This window comes from Ranitomeya imitator, chromosome 4 (assembly GCF_032444005.1).
Source record: "Ranitomeya imitator isolate aRanImi1 chromosome 4, aRanImi1.pri, whole genome shotgun sequence".
In the NCBI taxonomy this organism is placed as follows: domain Eukaryota; kingdom Metazoa; phylum Chordata; class Amphibia; order Anura; family Dendrobatidae; genus Ranitomeya; species Ranitomeya imitator.
Window position 1 is genome coordinate 657,301,275 of NC_091285.1, and position 19,605 is coordinate 657,320,879.

At 41.1% G+C, this 19,605-nt stretch overlaps 19 non-coding genes across 19 annotated transcripts; all 19 read right to left on the bottom strand.

The window, feature by feature from the left end:
• Positions 1-4,557: 4,557 nt before the first annotated feature.
• TRNAR-ACG (transfer RNA arginine (anticodon ACG)) lies at positions 4,558-4,630 on the bottom strand. Its single transcript has one exon. It is a non-coding gene; the product is annotated as a tRNA-Arg (tRNA).
• Positions 4,631-5,503: 873 nt separating this feature from the next.
• On the bottom strand, positions 5,504-5,575 carry TRNAH-GUG (transfer RNA histidin (anticodon GUG)). The gene has a single exon. It is a non-coding gene; the product is annotated as a tRNA-His (tRNA).
• Positions 5,576-5,583: 8 nt separating this feature from the next.
• Positions 5,584-5,656, bottom strand: TRNAR-ACG (transfer RNA arginine (anticodon ACG)). Its single transcript has one exon. It is a non-coding gene; the product is annotated as a tRNA-Arg (tRNA).
• An 871-nt stretch (positions 5,657-6,527) lies between these two features.
• On the bottom strand, positions 6,528-6,599 carry TRNAH-GUG (transfer RNA histidin (anticodon GUG)). Its single transcript has one exon. It is a non-coding gene; the product is annotated as a tRNA-His (tRNA).
• An 8-nt stretch (positions 6,600-6,607) lies between these two features.
• Positions 6,608-6,680, bottom strand: TRNAR-ACG (transfer RNA arginine (anticodon ACG)). The gene has a single exon. It is a non-coding gene; the product is annotated as a tRNA-Arg (tRNA).
• Positions 6,681-7,575: 895 nt separating this feature from the next.
• Positions 7,576-7,647, bottom strand: TRNAH-GUG (transfer RNA histidin (anticodon GUG)). The gene has a single exon. It is a non-coding gene; the product is annotated as a tRNA-His (tRNA).
• An 8-nt stretch (positions 7,648-7,655) lies between these two features.
• On the bottom strand, positions 7,656-7,728 carry TRNAR-ACG (transfer RNA arginine (anticodon ACG)). Its single transcript has one exon. It is a non-coding gene; the product is annotated as a tRNA-Arg (tRNA).
• An 869-nt stretch (positions 7,729-8,597) lies between these two features.
• TRNAH-GUG (transfer RNA histidin (anticodon GUG)) lies at positions 8,598-8,669 on the bottom strand. The gene has a single exon. It is a non-coding gene; the product is annotated as a tRNA-His (tRNA).
• Positions 8,670-8,677: 8 nt separating this feature from the next.
• Positions 8,678-8,750, bottom strand: TRNAR-ACG (transfer RNA arginine (anticodon ACG)). The gene has a single exon. It is a non-coding gene; the product is annotated as a tRNA-Arg (tRNA).
• Positions 8,751-9,649: 899 nt separating this feature from the next.
• Positions 9,650-9,721, bottom strand: TRNAH-GUG (transfer RNA histidin (anticodon GUG)). Its single transcript has one exon. It is a non-coding gene; the product is annotated as a tRNA-His (tRNA).
• Positions 9,722-9,729: 8 nt separating this feature from the next.
• Positions 9,730-9,802, bottom strand: TRNAR-ACG (transfer RNA arginine (anticodon ACG)). The gene has a single exon. It is a non-coding gene; the product is annotated as a tRNA-Arg (tRNA).
• Positions 9,803-10,675: 873 nt separating this feature from the next.
• Positions 10,676-10,747, bottom strand: TRNAH-GUG (transfer RNA histidin (anticodon GUG)). Its single transcript has one exon. It is a non-coding gene; the product is annotated as a tRNA-His (tRNA).
• Positions 10,748-10,755: 8 nt separating this feature from the next.
• Positions 10,756-10,828, bottom strand: TRNAR-ACG (transfer RNA arginine (anticodon ACG)). Its single transcript has one exon. It is a non-coding gene; the product is annotated as a tRNA-Arg (tRNA).
• Positions 10,829-11,716: 888 nt separating this feature from the next.
• TRNAH-GUG (transfer RNA histidin (anticodon GUG)) lies at positions 11,717-11,788 on the bottom strand. Its single transcript has one exon. It is a non-coding gene; the product is annotated as a tRNA-His (tRNA).
• Positions 11,789-11,796: 8 nt separating this feature from the next.
• TRNAR-ACG (transfer RNA arginine (anticodon ACG)) lies at positions 11,797-11,869 on the bottom strand. Its single transcript has one exon. It is a non-coding gene; the product is annotated as a tRNA-Arg (tRNA).
• Positions 11,870-12,791: 922 nt separating this feature from the next.
• TRNAH-GUG (transfer RNA histidin (anticodon GUG)) lies at positions 12,792-12,863 on the bottom strand. The gene has a single exon. It is a non-coding gene; the product is annotated as a tRNA-His (tRNA).
• Positions 12,864-12,871: 8 nt separating this feature from the next.
• Positions 12,872-12,944, bottom strand: TRNAR-ACG (transfer RNA arginine (anticodon ACG)). The gene has a single exon. It is a non-coding gene; the product is annotated as a tRNA-Arg (tRNA).
• Positions 12,945-19,387: 6,443 nt separating this feature from the next.
• TRNAH-GUG (transfer RNA histidin (anticodon GUG)) lies at positions 19,388-19,459 on the bottom strand. The gene has a single exon. It is a non-coding gene; the product is annotated as a tRNA-His (tRNA).
• Positions 19,460-19,467: 8 nt separating this feature from the next.
• On the bottom strand, positions 19,468-19,540 carry TRNAR-ACG (transfer RNA arginine (anticodon ACG)). Its single transcript has one exon. It is a non-coding gene; the product is annotated as a tRNA-Arg (tRNA).
• Between the last annotated feature and the right edge of the window lie 65 nt (positions 19,541-19,605).

The following is a 19,605-nucleotide window of genomic DNA, read 5'->3' on the forward strand; positions in this document are numbered from 1 at the left end:
TAGATACATATACTAAAGATACAAAGATATATCTATAGATACATAGATATACTAAACATCGTGTTTGGTATTATCTATTTATCTATTTAGCAATCTATCTAGCGATCTATCTAGCTATCTATAGATATATCTATCGATAGATATATTTATAGATAGATACAATAGATAAATAGATCTATCTATCGTATCTGTTATCTATCATCTGTCTGTGTGTCTAAACATTATTCTTAAATGGAGTATGTAAATGAAGAGGTTGGACATGAAGTGACATCACCCTTTTTTTTTGTATATCTTTATTGAGCTTACAAAAACACACACATCCGTATAAAAAAAGCATGAAAAACTCAGGTGACCTGCCAGTTACCTCAGGTGCAGATTTTACCTGCGTGAAACCATGATCAAATCCTGAACGTGGAAACATAACCTTAGCTATTTAGTGATTGCAAAATTTCAAAAAGCAGCTAATTTAAAGCTTTCTACAGAATCCATAATATGCCGTGACCCGGATTCAAACCAGGGATGCTGCGGCCACAACGCAGAGTACTAACCACTATACGATCACGGCAACATCCTCGAGCCAGGTAGGAGTCGAAACTTATGGTGCTTTTTTATGCACCATATTGCTAAAGCAAAATAAAACCTTCAACAGGCTGTCATCGCCACATGAGTCTTTCTTTTCTTGCCAATCCACTCACCAGCAGAAACTAACTAATTTTGTGCTATCTGAAATTCATGCTTGAGACTGAAGAATTTCCATCTTTCTGAATTCATGTGTGAGGATTCCATTTTTCTCACATTTTGTGAGAAAGCGAAATCACAAGTTGGCAGTTAAAAGAAATCATGCGAAATTGAAGTTTGCTGTATATTTCCTGAAACAAAAGAAATCTTATGCCTGCAACAGAGTGACATTGCCATAAGTGCTTTATTTTCTGCCAATCAAATGCGAAACTCAAGCTAAGCAGTTTTGTATGATCCGGAACTTATGCTTGAAACACAATAATTATATATGATTTTGCATCTGTATGTGAGATTTAATTTTTGCTAATATTACTATCTTAAGTGTAACCAGCGAAACGAGTACCTGGCAAATAAGAGTTGGAGAGAGAGAGAGAGAGAGAGAGAGAAACCACCTATCATTCAACTGACTAAATAGCGCAGCTGGGTGCCCCGATGCATGATGATGTGATGAGCTTGATAGTTACTACTGTTTTTCCCTTAAAAGAATTTCTTGTAAGAGAGGCTAATTTTTTCTTTTTAAATATACTGTTAATTTTTGAGGTTTCTCTTTCTTTCAAAATTTGTGAGGATGTAAAATCACTACATCCCTAGAAGAAGAGGGGACGGGAAGAAAAACATTAGACTTGAACAAAGAAGATCCAGGAAAACAAACTCAGAAGGGAGGTAAGAACATTTCTAAAACAATCCACAGCGAGGAGATTGGAACAAAACAAAATCCTCTAAACTGCATGCTTGCAAATGCCAGAAGCCTGACAAACAAGATGGAAGAACTAGAAGCAGAAATATCTACAGGTAACTTTGACATAGTGGGAATAACCGAGACATGGTTAGATAAAAGCTATGACTGGGCAGTTAACTTACAGGATTACAGTCTGTTTAGAAAGGATCGTAAAAATCGGAGAGGAGGAGGGGTTTGTCTCTATGTAAAGTCTTGTCTAAAGTCCACTTTAAGGGAGGATATTAGCGAAGGAAATGAGGATGTCGAGTCCATATGGGTCGAAATTCATGGAGGGAAAAATGGTAACAAAATTCTCATTGGGTTCTGTTACAAACCCCCAAATATAACAGAAACCATGGAAAGTCTACTTCTAAAGCAGATAGATGAAGCTGCAACCCATAATGAGGTCCTGGTTATGGGGGACTTTAACTACCCGGATATTAACTGGGAAACAGAAACCTGTGAAACCCATAAAGGCAACAGGTTTCTGCTAATAACCAAGAAAAATTATCTTTCACAATTGGTGCAGAATCCAACCAGAGGAGCAGCACTTTTAGACCTAATACTATCTAATAGACCTGACAGAATAACAAATCTGCAGGTGGTCGGGCATCTAGGAAATAGCGACCACAATATTGTACAGTTTCACCTGTCTTTCACTAGGGGGACTTGTCAGGGAGTCACAAAAACACTGAACTTTAGGAAGGCAAAGTTTGACCAGCTTAGAGATGCCCTTAATCTGGTAGACTGGGACAATATCCTCAGAAATAAGAATACAGATAATAAATGGAAAATGTTTAAGAACATCCTAAATAGGCACTGTAAGCGGTTTATACCTTGTGGGAATAAAAGGACTAGAAATAGGAAAAACCCAATGTGGCTAAACAAAGAAGTAAGACAGGCAATTAACAGTAAAAAGAAAGCATTTGCACTACTAAAGCAGGATGGCACCATTGAAGCTCTAAAAAACTATAGGGAGAAAAATACTTTATCTAAAAAACTAATTAAAGCTGCCAAAAAGGAAACAGAGAAGCACATTGCTAAGGAGAGTAAAACTAATCCCAAACTGTTCTTCAACTATATCAATAGTAAAAGAATAAAAACTGAAAATGTAGGCCCCTTAAAGAATAGTGAGGAAAGAATGGTTGTAGATGACGAGGAAAAAGCTAACATATTAAACACCTTCTTCTCCACGGTATTCACGGTGGAAAATGAAATGCTAGGTGAAATCCCAAGAAACAATGAAATCCCTATATTAAGGGTCACCAATCTAACCCAAGAAGAGGTGCGAAACCGGCTAAATAAGATTAAAATAGATAAATCTCCGGGTCCGGATGGCATACACCCACGAGTACTAAGAGAACTAAGTAATGTAATAGATAAACCATTATTTCTTATTTTTAGGGACTCTATAGCGACAGGGTCTGTTCCGCAGGATTGGCGCATAGCAAATGTGGTGCCAATATTCAAAAAGGGCTCTAAAAGTGAACCTGGAAATTATAGGCCAGTAAGTCTAACCTCTATTGTTGGTAAAATATTTGAAGGGTTTCTGAGGGATGTTATTCTGGATTATCTCAATGAGAATAACTGTTTAACTCCATATCAGCATGGGTTTATGAGAAATCGCTCCTGTCAAACCAATCTAATCAGTTTTTATGAAGAGGTAAGCTATAGGCTGGACCACGGTGAGTCATTGGACGTGGTATATCTCGATTTTTCCAAAGCGTTTGATACCGTGCCGCACAAGAGGTTGGTACACAAAATGAGAATGCTTGGTCTGGGGGAAAATGTGTGTAAATGGGTTAGTAACTGGCTTAGTGATAGAAAGCAGAGGGTGGTTATAAATGGTATAGTCTCTAACTGGGTCGCTGTGACCAGTGGGGTACCGCAGGGGTCGGTATTGGGACCTGTTCTCTTCAACATATTCATTAATGATCTGGTAGAAGGTTTACACAGTAAAATATCGATATTTGCAGATGATACAAAACTATGTAAAGCAGTTAATACAAGAGAAGATAGTATTCTGCTACAGATGGATCTGGATAAGTTGGAAACTTGGGCTGAAAGGTGGCAGATGAGGTTTAACAATGATAAATGTAAGGTTATACACATGGGAAGAAGGAATCAATGTCACCATTACACACTGAATGGGAAACCACTGGGTAAATCTGACAGGGAGACGGACTTGGGGATCCTAGTTAATGATAAACTTACCTGGAGCAGCCAGTGCCAGGCAGCAGCTGCCAAGGCAAACAGGATCATGGGGTGCATTAAAAGAGGTCTGGATACACATGATGAGAGCATTATAATGCCTCTGTACAAATCCCTAGTTAGACCGCACATGGAGTACTGTGTCCAGTTTTGGGCACCGGTGCTCAGGAAGGATATAATGGAACTAGAGAGAGTACAAAGGAGGGCAACAAAATTAATAAAGGGGATGGGAGAACTACAATACCCAGATAGATTAGCGAAATTAGGATTATTTAGTCTAGAAAAAAGACGACTGAGGGGCGATCTAATAACCATGTATAAGTATATAAGGGGACAATGCAAATATCTCGCTGAGGATCTGTTTATACCAAGGAAGGTGACGGGCACAAGGGGGCATTCTTTGCGTCTGGAGGAGAGAAGGTTTTTCCACCAACATAGAAGAGGATTCTTTACTGTTAGGGCAGTGAGAATCTGGAATTGCTTGCCTGAGGAGGTGGTGATGGCGAACTCAGTCGGGGGGTTCAAGAGAGGCCTGGATGTCTTCCTGGAGCAGAACAATATTGTATCATACAATTAGGTTCTGTAGAAGGACGTAGATCTGGGGATTTATTATGATGGAATATAGGCTGAACTGGATGGACAAATGTCTTTTTTCGGCCTTACTAACTATGTTACTATGTTACTATGTTACATGGCAGAAATAAACCATCACATACATAGAGAATTGATGGAGGAGATGAAGATGGCTATTTAATGATTGCAAAATTTCCAAAAGCAGCTAATTTAAAGCTTCCTACAGAATCCATAAGGTGCCGTGACCCAGGTTCGAACCGGGGTTGCTGCGGTCACAACGCAGAGTACTAACCACTATACGATCACGGCAACATCCTCGAGCCAGGTAGGAGTCGAACCTACAATCTTCTGATCCGTAGTCAGACGCGTTATCCATTGCGCCACTGGCCCTGATGAAAAAGGATGCTTTTCTATGCACCATATTGCTAAAGCAAAATAAAACCTTCAACAGGCTGTCATCGCCACATGAGTCTTTCTTTTCTTGCCAATCCACTCACCAGCAGAAACTAACTAATTTTGTGCTATCTGAAATTCATGCTTGAGACTGAAGAATTTCCATCTTCCTGAATTCATATGTGAGGATTCCATTTTTCTCACATTTTGTGAGAAAGCGAAATCACAAGTTGGCAGTTAAAAGAAATCATGCGAAATTGAAGTTTGCTGTATATTTCCTGAAACAAAAGAAATCTTATGCCTGCAACAGAGTGACATTGCCATAAGTGCTTTATTTTCTGCCAATCAAATGCGAAACTGAAGCTAAGCAGTTTTGTATGATCCGGAACTTATGCTTGAAACACAATAATTATATATGATTTTGCATCTGTATGTGAGATTTAATTTTTGCTAATATTACTATCTTAAGTGTAACCAGCGAAACGAGTACCTGGCAAATAAGAGTTGTTGAAAGGAGAGAGAGAGAGAGAGAGAGAGACAGAGAGAGAGAGAGAAACCACCTATCATTCAACTGACTAAATAGCGCAGCTGGGTGCCCCGATGCATGATGATGTGATGAGCTTGATAGTTACTACTGTTTTTCCCTTAAAAGAATTTCTTGTAAGAGAGGCTAATTTTTTCTTTTTAAATATACTGTTAATTTTTGAGGTTTCTCTTTCTTTCAAAATTTGTGAGGATGTAAAATCACTACATGGCAGAAATAAACCATCACATACATAGAGAATTGATGGAGGAGATGAAGATGGCTATTTAGTGATTGCAAAATTTCCAAAAGCAGCTAATTTAAAGCTTCCTACAGAATCCATAAGGTGCCGTGACCCGGATTCGAACCGGGGTTGCTGCGGCCACAACGCAGAGTACTAACCACTATACGATCACGGCAACATCCTCGAGCCAGGTAGGAGTCGAACCTACAATCTTCTGATCCGTAGTCAGACGCGTTATCCATTGCGCCACTGGCCCTGATGAAAAAGGATGCTTTTTTATGCACCATATTGCTGAAGCAAAATAAAACCTTCAACAGGCTATCATCGCCACATGAGTCTTTCTTTTCTTGCCAATCCACTCACCAGCAGAAACTAACTAATTTTGTGCTATCTGAAATTCATGCTTGAGACTGAAGAATTTCCATCTTCCTGAATTCATGTGTGAGGATTCCATTTTTCTCACATTTTGTGAGAAAGCGAAATCACAAGTTGGCAGTTAAAAGAAATCATGCGAAATTGAAGTTTGCTGTATATTTCCTGAAACAAAAGAAATCTTATGCCTGCAACAAAGTGACATTGCCATAAGTGCTTTATTTTCTGCCAATCAAATGCGAAACTCAAGCTAAGCAGTTTCGTATGATCCGGAACTTATGCTTGAAACACAATAATTATATATGATTTTGCATCTGTATGTGAGATTTAATTTTTGCTAATATTACTATCTTAAGTGTAACCAGCGAAACGAGTACCTGGCAAATAAGAGTTGTTGAAAGGAGAGAGAGAGAGAGAGACAGACAGAGAGAGAGAGAGAAACCACCTATCATTCAACTGACTAAATAGCGCAGCTGGGTGCCCCGATGCATGATGATGTGATGAGCTTGATAGTTACTACTGTTTTTCCCTTAAAAGAATTTCTTGTAAGAGAGGCTAATTTTTTCTTTTTAAATATACTGTTAATTTTTGAGGTTTCTCTTTCTTTCAAAATTTGTGAGGATGTAAAATCACTACATGGCAGAAATAAACCATCACATACATAGAGAATTGATGGAGGAGATGAAGATGGCTATTTAGTGATTGCAAAATTTCCAAAAGCAGCTAATTTAAAGCTTCCTACAGAATCCATAAGGTGCCGTGACCCGGATTCGAACCGGGGTTGCTGCGGCCACAACGCAGAGTACTAACCACTATACGATCACGGCAACATCCTCGAGCCAGGTAGGAGTCGAACCTACAATCTTCTGATCCGTAGTCAGACGCGTTATCCATTGCGCCACTGGCCCTGATGAAAAAGGATGCTTTTTTATGCACCATATTGCTAAAGCAAAATAAAACCTTCAACAGGCTATCATCGCCACATGAGTCTTTCTTTTCTTGCCAATCCACTCACCAGCAGAAACTAACTAATTTTGTGCTATCTGAAATTCATGCTTGAGACTGAAGAATTTCCATCTTCCTGAATTCATGTGTGAGGATTCCATTTTTCTCACATTTTGTGAGAAAGCGACATCACAAGGTAGGCAGTTAAAAGAAATCATGCGAAATTGAAGTTTGCTGTATATTTCCTGAAACAAAAGAAATCTTATGCCTGCAACAGAGTGACATTGCCATAAGTGCTTTATTTTCTGCCAATCAAATGCGAAACTCAAGCTAAGCAGTTTTGTATGATCCGGAACTTATGCTTGAAACACAATAATTATATATGATTTTGCATCTGTATGTGAGATTTAATCTTTGCTAATATTACTATCTTAACTGTAACCAGCTTAACGAGTACCTGGAGAGAGAGAGAGAGAGAGAGAGAGAGAGAGAGAGAGAGAGAGAGAGAGAGAGAGAGAGAGAGAGAGAGAGAGAGAGAGAGAAACCACCTATCATTCAACTGACTAAATAGCGCAGCTGGGTGCCCCGATGCATGATGATGTGATGAGCTTGATAGTTACTACTGTTTTTCCCTTAAAAGAATTTCTTGTAAGAGAGGCTAATTTTTTCTTTTTAAATATACTGTTAATTTTTGAGGTTTCTCTTTCTTTCAAAATTTGTGAGGATGTAAAATCACTACATGGCAGAAATAAACCATCACATACATAGAGAATTGATGGAGGAGATGAAGATGGCTATTTAGTGATTGCAAAATTTCCAAAAGCAGCTAATTTAAAGCTTCCTACAGAATCCATAAGATGCCGTGACCCGGATTCGAACCGGGGTTGCTGCGGCCACAACGCAGAGTACTAACCACTATACGATCACGGCAACATCCTCGAGCCAGGTAGGAGTCGAACCTACAATCTTCTGATCCGTAGTCAGACGCGTTATCCATTGCGCCACTGGCCCTGATGAAAAAGGATGCTTTTCTATGCACCATATTGCTAAAGCAAAATAAAACCTTCAATAAGCTGTCATCGCCACATGAGTCTTTCTTTTCTTGCCAATCCACTCACCAGCAGAAACTAACTAATTATTTGTGCTATCTGAAATTCATGCTTGAGACTGAAGAATTTCCATCTTCCTGAATTCATATGTGAGGATTCCTTTTTTCTCACATTTTGTGAGAAAGCGAAATCACAAGTTGGCAGTTAAAAGAAATCATGCGAAATTGAAGTTTGCTGTATATTTCCTGAAACAAAAGAAATCTTATGCCTGCAACAGAGTGACATTGCCATAAGTGCTTTATTTTCTGCCAATCAAATGCGAAACTGAAGCTAAGCAGTTTTGTATGATCCGGAACTTATGCTTGAAACACAATAATTATATATGATTTTGCATCTGTATGTGAGATTTAATTTTTGCTAATATTACTATCTTAAGTGTAACCAGCGAAACGAGTACCTGGCAAATAAGAGTTGTTGAAAGGAGAGAGAGAGAGAGAGACAGAGAGAGAGAGAGAAACCACCTATCATTCAACTGACTAAATAGCGCAGCTGGGTGCCCCGATGCATGATGATGTGATGAGCTTGATAGTTACTACTGTTTTTCCCTTAAAAGAATTTCTTGTAAGAGAGGCTAATTTTTTCTTTTTAAATATACTGTTAATTTTTGAGGTTTCTCTTTCTTTCAAAATTTGTGAGGATGTAAAATCACTACATGGCAGAAATAAACCATCACATACATAGAGAATTGATGGAGGAGATGAAGATGGCTATTTAGTGATTGCAAAATTTCCAAAAGCAGCTAATTTAAAGCTTCCTACAGAATCCATAAGGTGCCGTGACCCGGATTCGAACCGGGGTTGCTGCGGCCACAACGCAGAGTACTAACCACTATACGATCACGGCAACATCCTCGAGCCAGGTAGGAGTCGAACCTACAATCTTCTGATCCGTAGTCAGACGCGTTATCCATTGCGCCACTGGCCCTGATGAAAAAGGATGCTTTTTTATGCACCATATTGCTAAAGCAAAATAAAACCTTCAACAGGCTATCATCGCCACATGAGTCTTTCTTTTCTTGCCAATCCACTCACCAGCAGAAACTAACTAATTTTGTGCTATCTGAAATTCATGCTTGAGACTGAAGAATTTCCATCTTCCTGAATTCATGTGTGAGGATTCCATTTTTCTCACATTTTGTGAGAAAGCGACATCACAAGGTAGGCAGTTAAAAGAAATCATGCGAAATTGAAGTTTGCTGTATATTTCCTGAAACAAAAGAAATCTTATGCCTGCAACAGAGTGACATTGCCATAAGTGCTTTATTTTCTGCCAATCAAATGCGAAACTCAAGCTAAGCAGTTTTGTATGATCCGGAACTTATGCTTGAAACACAATAATTATATATGATTTTGCATCTGTATGTGAGATTTAATCTTTGCTAATATTACTATCTTAACTGTAACCAGCTTAACGAGTACCTGGAGAGAGAGAGAGAGAGAGAGAGAGAGAGAGAGAGAGAGAGAGAGAGAGAGAGAGAGAGAGAGAGAGAGAGAGAGAGAGAGAGAGAAACCACCTATCATTCAACTGACTAAATAGCGCAGCTGGGTGCCCCGATGCATGATGATGTGATGAGCTTGATAGTTACTACTGTTTTTCCCTTAAAAGAATTTCTTGTAAGAGAGGCTAATTTTTTCTTTTTAAATATACTGTTAATTTTTGAGGTTTCTCTTTCTTTCAAAATTTGTGAGGATGTAAAATCACTACATGGCAGAAATAAACCATCACATACATAGAGAATTGATGGAGGAGATGAAGATGGCTATTTAGTGATTGCAAAATTTCCAAAAGCAGCTAATTTAAAGCTTCCTACAGAATCCATAAGATGCCGTGACCCGGATTCGAACCGGGGTTGCTGCGGCCACAACGCAGAGTACTAACCACTATACGATCACGGCAACATCCTCGAGCCAGGTAGGAGTCGAACCTACAATCTTCTGATCCGTAGTCAGACGCGTTATCCATTGCGCCACTGGCCCTGATGAAAAAGGATGCTTTTCTATGCACCATATTGCTAAAGCAAAATAAAACCTTCAATAAGCTGTCATCGCCACATGAGTCTTTCTTTTCTTGCCAATCCACTCACCAGCAGAAACTAACTAATTATTTGTGCTATCTGAAATTCATGCTTGAGACTGAAGAATTTCCATCTTCCTGAATTCATATGTGAGGATTCCTTTTTTCTCACATTTTGTGAGAAAGCGAAATCACAAGTTGGCAGTTAAAAGAAATCATGCGAAATTGAAGTTTGCTGTATATTTCCTGAAACAAAAGAAATCTTATGCCTGCAACAGAGTGACATTGCCATAAGTGCTTTATTTTCTGCCAATCAAATGCGAAACTGAAGCTAAGCAGTTTTGTATGATCCGGAACTTATGCTTGAAACACAATAATTATATATGATTTTGCATCTGTATGTGAGATTTAATTTTTGCTAATATTACTATCTTAAGTGTAACCAGCGAAACGAGTACCTGGCAAATAAGAGTTGTTGAAAGGAGAGAGAGAGAGAGAGAGAGACAGAGAGAGAGAGAGAAACCACCTATCATTCAACTGACTAAATAGCGCAGCTGGGTGCCCCGATGCATGATGATGTGATGAGCTTGATAGTTACTACTGTTTTTCCCTTAAAAGAATTTCTTGTAAGAGAGGCTAATTTTTTCTTTTTAAATATACTGTTAATTTTTGAGGTTTCTCTTTCTTTCAAAATTTGTGAGGATGTAAAATCACTACATGGCAGAAATAAACCATCACATACATAGAGAATTGATGGAGGAGATGAAGATGGCTATTTAGTGATTGCAAAATTTCCAAAAGCAGCTAATTTAAAGCTTCCTACAGAATCCATAAGGTGCCGTGACCCGGATTCGAACCGGGGTTGCTGCGGCCACAACGCAGAGTACTAACCACTATACGATCACGGCAACATCCTCGAGCCAGGTAGGAGTCGAACCTACAATCTTCTGATCCGTAGTCAGACGCGTTATCCATTGCGCCACTGGCCCTGATGAAAAAGGATGCTTTTTTATGCACCATATTGCTAAAGCAAAATAAAACCTTCAACAGGCTATCATCGCCACATGAGTCTTTCTTTTCTTGCCAATCCACTCACCAGCAGAAACTAACTAATTTTGTGCTATCTGAAATTCATGCTTGAGACTGAAGAATTTCCATCTTCCTGAATTCATGTGTGAGGATTCCATTTTTCTCACATTTTGTGAGAAAGCGACATCACAAGGTAGGCAGTTAAAAGAAATCATGCGAAATTGAAGTTTGCTGTATATTTCCTGAAACAAAAGAAATCTTATGCCTGCAACAGAGTGACATTGCCATAAGTGCTTTATTTTCTGCCAATCAAATGCGAAACTCAAGCTAAGCAGTTTTGTATGATCCGGAACTTATGCTTGAAACACAATAATTATATATGATTTTGCATCTGTATGTGAGATTTAATCTTTGCTAATATTACTATCTTAACTGTAACCAGCTTAACGAGTACCTGGAGAGAGAGAGAGAGAGAGAGAGAGAGAGAGAGAGAGAGAGAGAGAGAGAGAGAGAGAGAGAGAGAGAGAGAGAGAACCACCTATCATTCAACTGACTAAATAGCGCAGCTGGGTGCCCCGATGCATGATGATGTGATGAGCTTGATAGTTACTACTGTTTTTCCCTTAAAAGAATTTCTTGTAAGAGAGGCTAATTTTTTCTTTTTAAATATACTGTTAATTTTTGAGGTTTCTCTTTCTTTCAAAATTTGTGAGGATGTAAAATCACTACATGGCAGAAATAAACCATCACATACATAGAGAATTGATGGAGGAGATGAAGATGGCTATTTAGTGATTGCAAAATTTCCAAAAGCAGCTAATTTAAAGCTTCCTACAGAATCCATAAGATGCCGTGACCCGGATTCGAACCGGGGTTGCTGCGGCCACAACGCAGAGTACTAACCACTATACGATCACGGCAACATCCTCGAGCCAGGTAGGAGTCGAACCTACAATCTTCTGATCCGTAGTCAGACGCGTTATCCATTGCGCCACTGGCCCTGATGAAAAAGGATGCTTTTCTATGCACCATATTGCTAAAGCAAAATAAAACCTTCAATAAGCTGTCATCGCCACATGAGTCTTTCTTTTCTTGCCAATCCACTCACCAGCAGAAACTAACTAATTTTGTGCTATCTGAAATTCATGCTTGAGACTGAAGAATTTCCATCTTCCTGAATTCATATGTGAGGATTCCTTTTTTCTCACATTTTGTGAGAAAGCGAAATCACAAGTTGGCAGTTAAAAGAAATCATGCGAAATTGAAGTTTGCTGTATATTTCCTGAAACAAAAGAAATCTTATGCCTGCAACAGAGTGACATTGCCATAAGTGCTTTATTTTCTGCCAATCAAATGCGAAACTGAAGCTAAGCAGTATTGTATGATCCGGAACTTATGCTTGAAACACAATAATTATATATGATTTTGCATCTGTATGTGAGATTTAATTTTTGCTAATATTACTATCTTAAGTGTAACCAGCGAAACGAGTACCTGGCAAATAAGAGTTGTTGAAAGGAGAGAGAGAGAGAGAGAGAGAGAGAGAGAGAGAGAGAGAGAGAGAGAGAGAGAGAGAGAGAGAGAGAGAGAGAGAGAGAGAGAGAGAGAACCACCTATCATTCAACTGACTAAATAGCGCAGCTGGGTGCCCCGATGCATGATGATGTGATGAGCTTGATAGTTACTACTGTTTTTCCCTTAAAAGAATTTCTTGTAAGAGAGGCTAATTTTTTCTTTTTAAATATACTGTTAATTTTTGAGGTTTCTCTTTCTTTCAAAATTTGTGAGGATGTAAAATCACTACATGGCAGAAATAAACCATCACATACATAGAGAATTGATGGAGGAGATGAAGATGGCTATTTAGTGATTGCAAAATTTCCAAAAGCAGCTAATTTAAAGCTTCCTACAGAATCCATAAGGTGCCGTGACCCGGATTCGAACCGGGGTTGCTGCGGCCACAACGCAGAGTACTAACCACTATACGATCACGGCAACATCCTCGAGCCAGGTAGGAGTCGAACCTACAATCTTCTGATCCGTAGTCAGACGCGTTATCCATTGCGCCACTGGCCCTGATGAAAAAGGATGCTTTTTTATGCACCATATTGCTAAAGCAAAATAAAACCTTCAACAGGCTATCATCGCCACATGAGTCTTTCTTTTCTTGCCAATCCACTCACCAGCAGAAACTAACTAATTTTGTGCTATCTGAAATTCATGCTTGAGACTGAAGAATTTCCATCTTCCTGAATTCATGTGTGAGGATTCCATTTTTCTCACATTTTGTGAGAAAGCGAAATCACAAGTTGGCAGTTAAAAGAAATCATGCGAAATTGAAGTTTGCTGTATATTTCCTGAAACAAAAGAAATCTTATGCCTGCAACAGAGTGACATTGCCATAAGTGCTTTATTTTCTGCCAATCAAATGCGAAACTCAAGCTAAGCAGTTTTGTATGATCCGGAACTTATGCTTGAAACACAATAATTATATATGATTTTGCATCTGTATGTGAGATTTAATCTTTGCTAATATTACTATCTTAACTGTAACCAGCTTAACGAGTACCTGGAGAGAGAGAGAGAGAGAGAGAGAGAGAGAGAGAGAGAGAGAGAGAGAGAGAGAGAGAGAGAGAGAGAGAGAGAGAGAGAGACTTAAAAACCACCTATCATTCAACTGACTAAATAGCGCAGCGCAGCTGGGTGCCCCGATGCATGATGATGTGGTGAGCTTGATAGTTACTACTGTTTTTCCCTTAACCCCTTCATGACCCAGCCTATTTTGACCTTAAAGACCTTGCCGTTTTTTGCAATTCTGACCAGTGTCCCTTCATGAGGTAATAACTCAGGAACGCTTCAATGGATCCTAGCGGTTCTGAGATTGTTTTTTCGTGACATATTGGGCTTCATGTTAGTGGTAAATTTAGGTCAATAAATTCTGTGTTTATTTGTGATAAAAACGGAAATTTGGCGAAAATTTTGAAAATTTCGCAATTTTCACATTTTGAATTTTTATTCTGTTAAACCAGAGAGTTATGTGACACAAAATAGTTAATAAATAACATTTCCCACACGTCTACTTTACATCAGCACAATTTTGGAAACAAAATTTTTTTTGCTAGGAAGTTATAAGGGTTAAAATTTGACCAGCGATTTCTCATTTTTACAACGAAATTTACAAAACCATTTTTTTTAGGGACCACCTCACATTTGAAGTCAGTTTGAGGGGTCTATATGGCTGAAAATACCCAAAAGTGACACCATTCTAAAAACTGCACCCCTCAAGGTGCACAAAACCACATTCAAGAAGTTTATTAACCCTTCAGGTGCTTCACAGCAGCAGAAGCAACATGGAAGGAAAAAATGAACATTTAACTTTTTAGTCACAAAAATGATTTTTCAGCAACAATTTTTTTATTTTCCCAATGGTAAAAGGAGAAACTGAACCACGTACGTTGTTGTCCAATTTGTCCTGAGTACGCCGATACCTCATATGTGGGGGTAAACCACTGTTCGGGCGCACGGCAGGGCTTGGAAGGGAAGGAGCGCCATTTGACTTTTTGAATGAAAAATTGGCTGCACTCTTTAGCGGACACCATGTCACATTTGGAGAGCCCCCGTGTGCCTAAAAATTGGAGCTCCCCCACAAGTGACCCCATTTTGGAAACTAGACGCCCCAAGGAACTTATCTAGATGCATAGTGAGCCCTTTAAACCCCCAGGTGCTTCACAAATTGATCCGTAAAAATGAAAAAGTACTTTTTTTTCACAAAAAAATTCTTTTAGCCTCAATTTTTTCATTTTCACATGGACAACAGGATAAAATGGATCCTAAAATTTGTTTGGCAATTTCTCCTGAGTACACCGATACTTCACATGTGGGGGTAAACCACTGTTTGGGCACATGGTAAGGCTCGGAAGGGAAGGAGCGCCATTTGACTTTTTGAATGACACCATGTCGCGTTTGGAGAGACCCTGTGTGCTTAAACATTGGAGCTCCCCCACAAGTGACCCCATTTTGGAAACTGGACCCCCCAAGGAACTTATCTAGATGCCTAGTGAGCACTTTAAACCCTCAGGTGCTTCACAAATTGATCCGTAAAAATGAAAAAGTACTTTTTTTTCACAAAAAATTTATTTTCGCCTCAATTTTTTCATTTTCACATGGGCAATAGGATAAAATGGATCCTAAAATTTGTTGAGCAATTTCTCCCGAGTACGCCGATACCTCATATGTGGGGGTAAACCACTGTTTGGGCACACGGCAGGGCTCGGAAGGGAAGGCGCGCCTTTTAACTTTTTGAATGGAAAATTAGCTCCAATTGTTAGCGGACACCATGTCGCATTTGGAGAGCCCCTGTGTGCCTATGCAATGGAGCTCCCCCACAAGTGACCCCATTTTGGAAACTAGACCCCCCAAGGAACTTATCTAGATGCATACTGAGCACTTTAAACCCCAGGTGCTTCACAGAAGTTTATAATGCAGAGCCATGAAAATAAAAAATAATTTTTCTTTTCTCAAAAATGATTTTTTAGCCTGGATTTCCTATTTTGCCAATGGTAATAGGAGAAATTGGACCACAAATGTTGTTGTCCAGTTTGTCCTGAGTATGCAGAGTACCCCATATGTGGGGTAAACCACTGTTTGGGCGCGCACGGCAAGGGCTCAGAAGGGAAGGCACGCCATTTGGCTTTTTAAATGGAAAATTAGCTCCAATCATTAGCGGACACCATGTCGCGTTTGGAGAGCCCCTGTGTGCCTAAACATTGGAGATCCCCCACAAATTACCCCATTTTGGAAACTAGACCCCCAAAGGAACTAATCTAGATGTGTAGTGAGCACTTTGAACCCTCAAGTGCTTCACAGAAGTTTATAACGCAGAGCCATGAAAATAAAAAAAAAAAATTATTTTCTCAAAAATGAATTTTAGCCCGCAATTTTTTATTTTCCCAAGGGTAACAGGAGAAATTTGACCCCAAAAGTTGTTGTCCAGTTTTCTCCTGAGTACGCTGATACCCCATATGTGGGGGTAAAACCACTGTTTAGGCACATGCTGGGGCTCGGAAGTGAAGTAGTGACGTTTTGAAATGCAGACTTTGATGGAATGCTCTGCGGGCGTCACGTTGCGTTTGCAGAGCCCCTGATGTGGCTAAACAGTAGAAACCCCCCACAAGTGGACCCCCATTTTGGAAACTAGACCCCGAAAGGAACTTATCTAGATGTGAGGTGAGCACTTTGAACCCCCAAGTGCTTCACAGAAGTTCATAACACAGAGCAGTGAAAATAATAAATACGTTTTCTTTCCTCAAAAATAATTTTTTAGCCCAGAATTTTTTATTTTCCCAAGGGTTACAGGAGAAATTGGACCACAAAAGTTGTTGTCCAGTTTCTCCTGAGTACGCTGATACCCCATGTGTGGGGGTAAACCACTGTTTGGGCACACTGTGGGGGCTCAGAAGGGAAGTAGTGACTTTTGAAATGCAGACTTTGATGGAATGGTCTGCGGGCGTCACATTGCGTTTGCAGAGCCCCTGGTGTGCCTAAACAGTAGAAACCCCCCACAAGTGACCCCATTTTGGAAACTAGACCCCCAAAGGAACTTATCTAGATGTGTGGTGAGCACTTTCAACCCCCAAGTGCTTTACAGAAGTTTATAACGCAGAGCCGTGAAAATAATAAATACGTTTTCTTTCCTCAAAAATAATTTTTTAGCCCAGAATTTTTTATTTTCCTAAGGGTTACAGGAGAAATTGGACCACAAAAGTTGTTGTCCAGTTTCTCCTGAGTACGCTGATGCCCCATGTGTGGGGGTAAACCACTGTTTGGGCACACGTGGGGGCTCAGAAGGGAAGTAGTGACTTTTGAAATGCAGGACTTTGATGGAATGGTCTGCGGGCGTCATGTTGCGTTTGCAGAGCCCCTGGTGTGCCTAAACAGTAGAAACCCCCCACAAGTGACCCCATTTTGGAAACTAGACCCCCAAGGAACTTATCTAGATATGTGGTGAGCACTTTGAACCCCCAAGTGCTTCACAGACGTTTACAACGCAGAGCCGTGAAAATAAAAAATCATTTTTCTTTCCTCAAAAATGATGTTTTAGCAAGCAATTTTTTATTTTCTCAAGGGTAACAGGAGAAGTTGGACCCCAGTAATTGTTGCGCAGTTTTGTCCTGAGTATGCTGGTACCCCATATGTGGGGGTTAAACCACTGTTTGGGCACACGTCGGGGTTCGGAAGTGAGGGAGCACCATTTGAATTTTTGAATACAAGATTGGCTGGAATCAATGGTGGCGCCATGTTGCGTTTGGAGACCCCCTGAAGTGCCTAAACAGTGGAAACCCCTCAATTCTACCTCCAACACACCCCTAACCCTTATCCCAACTGTAGCCGTAACCCTAATCACAACCCTAACCCCAACACACCCCTAACCACAACCCTAACCCCAACACACCCCTAACCCTAACCACAACCCTAATTCCAACCCAACTCTAAGGCTATGTGCCAACGTTGCGGATTCGTATGAGATTTTTCAGCATCATTTTTGAAAAATCCGCGGGTAAAAGGCACTGCGTTTTACCTGTGGATTTAACCGTGGATTTCCAGTGTTTTTTGTGCGGATTTCACCTGTGGATTCCTATTGAGGAACAGGTGTAAAACGCTGCGGAATCCGCACAAAGAATTGGCATGCTGCGGAAAATACAACGCAGCGTTCCCGCGCGGTATTTTCTGCACCATGGGCACAGCGGATTTGGTTTTCCATATGTTTACATGGTACTGTAAACCTGATGGAACACTGCTGCGAATCCGCAGCGGCCAATCCGCACCGTGTGCACATGGCCTAATTCTAAAGGTATGTGCACACGCTGCGGAAAACGCTGCGGATCCGCAGCAGTTTCCCATGAGTGTACAGTTCAATGTGAACCTATGGGAACCAAAAATCGCTGTACACATGCTGCGGAAAAACTGCACGGAAACGCAGCGGTTTACATTCCGCAGCATGTCACTTCTTTCTGCGGATTCCGCAGCGGATTTAGAACTGCTCCAATAGAAAATCGCAGTTGTAAAACCGCAGTGAAATGCGCAGAAAAACCGCGGTAAATCCACGATAAATCGGCAGCGGTTTAGCACTGTGGATTTTTCAAATCCGCTGCGGAAAAATCCGCATAGGACCAGAATACGTGTGCACATACTGAAACCCTAACCCTAGCCCTAACCCTACCCTAACCCTAACCCTAACCCTAGCCCTAACCCTACCCCTACCCCTAACCCTAGCCCTAACCCTACCCCTACCCCTAACCCTACCCTAACCCTACCCCTAACCCTACCCCTAACCCTAACCCTAGTTCTTACCCCAACCTTAGTGAAAAAAAAAAAAATTCTTTATATTTTTTATTGTCCCTATCTATGGGGGTGACAAAGGGGGGGGGTCATTTACTATTTTTTTTATTTTGATCACTGAGATAGGATATATCTCAGTGATCAAAATTCACTCTGGAACGAATCTGCCGGCCGGCAGATTCGGCGGGCGCACTGCACATGCGCCCGCCATTTTGGAAGATGGCGGCGCCCAGGAAAGAAGACGGACGGACCTCGGGCGGCCAGGTAAGTATAAGGGGGGGAGATCAGGGCACGGGGGGGGCGTCGGAGCACGGGGGGTGGATCGGATCATGGGGGGGGGTGGATCGGAACACGGGAGGGAGGATTGGAGCACGGGGAAGGATTGGAGCACGGGGTGAGGGATCGCTGTGCGGGGGGGGTGGATCGGAGCACGGGGGGGGGGGTCGCTGTGTGCGGGGGGGGGATCGGAGTGCGGGGGGGTTTGATTGCAGCACAGGGGGTGTGATTGGTGCACGGGGAAGCGGACAGGAGGACGGGGGAGCGGAGCACAGGACGGAGGGGAGCGGACCACAGATCGGGGGGGGTGGGGGGGGCGATCGGAGGGGTGGGGTGGGTGCACATAAGTGTTTCCAGCCATGGCCGATGATATTGCAGCATCGGCCATGGCTGGATTGTAATATTTCCACCAGTTTTTTAGGTGAAATATTACAAATCGCTCTGATTGGCAGTTTCACTTTCAACAGCCAATCAGAGCGATCGTAGCCACGAGGGGGTGAAGCCACCCCCCCTGGGCTAAACTACCACTCCCCCTGTCCCTGCAGATCGGGTGAAATGGGAGTTAACCCTTTCACCCGGCCTGCAGGGACGCGATCTTTCCATGACGCATATGCTGCGTCATGGGTCGGAATGGCACCGACTTTCATGACGCAGCGTATGCGTCAAAGGTCGGGAAGGGGTTTAAAAGAATTTCTTGTAAGAGAGGCTAACTTTTTCTTTTTAAATATACTGTTAATTTTTGAGGTTTCTCTTTCTTTCAAAATTTGTGAGGATGTAAAATCACTACATGGCAGAAATAAACCATCACATACATAGAGAATTGATGGAGGAGATGAAGATGGCTATTTAGTGATTGCAAAATTTCCAAAGCAGCAAATTTAAAGCTTCCTACAGAATCCATAAGATGCCGTGACCCGGATTCGAACCGGGGTTGCTGCGGCCACAACGCAGAGTACTAACCACTATACGATCACGGCAACATCCTCGAGCCAGGTAGGAGTCAAACCTACAATCTTCTGATCCGTAGTCAGACGCGTTATCCATTGCGCCACTGGCCCTGATGAAAAAGGATGCTTTTTATGCACCATATTGCTAAAGCAAAATAAAACCTTCAACAGGCTGT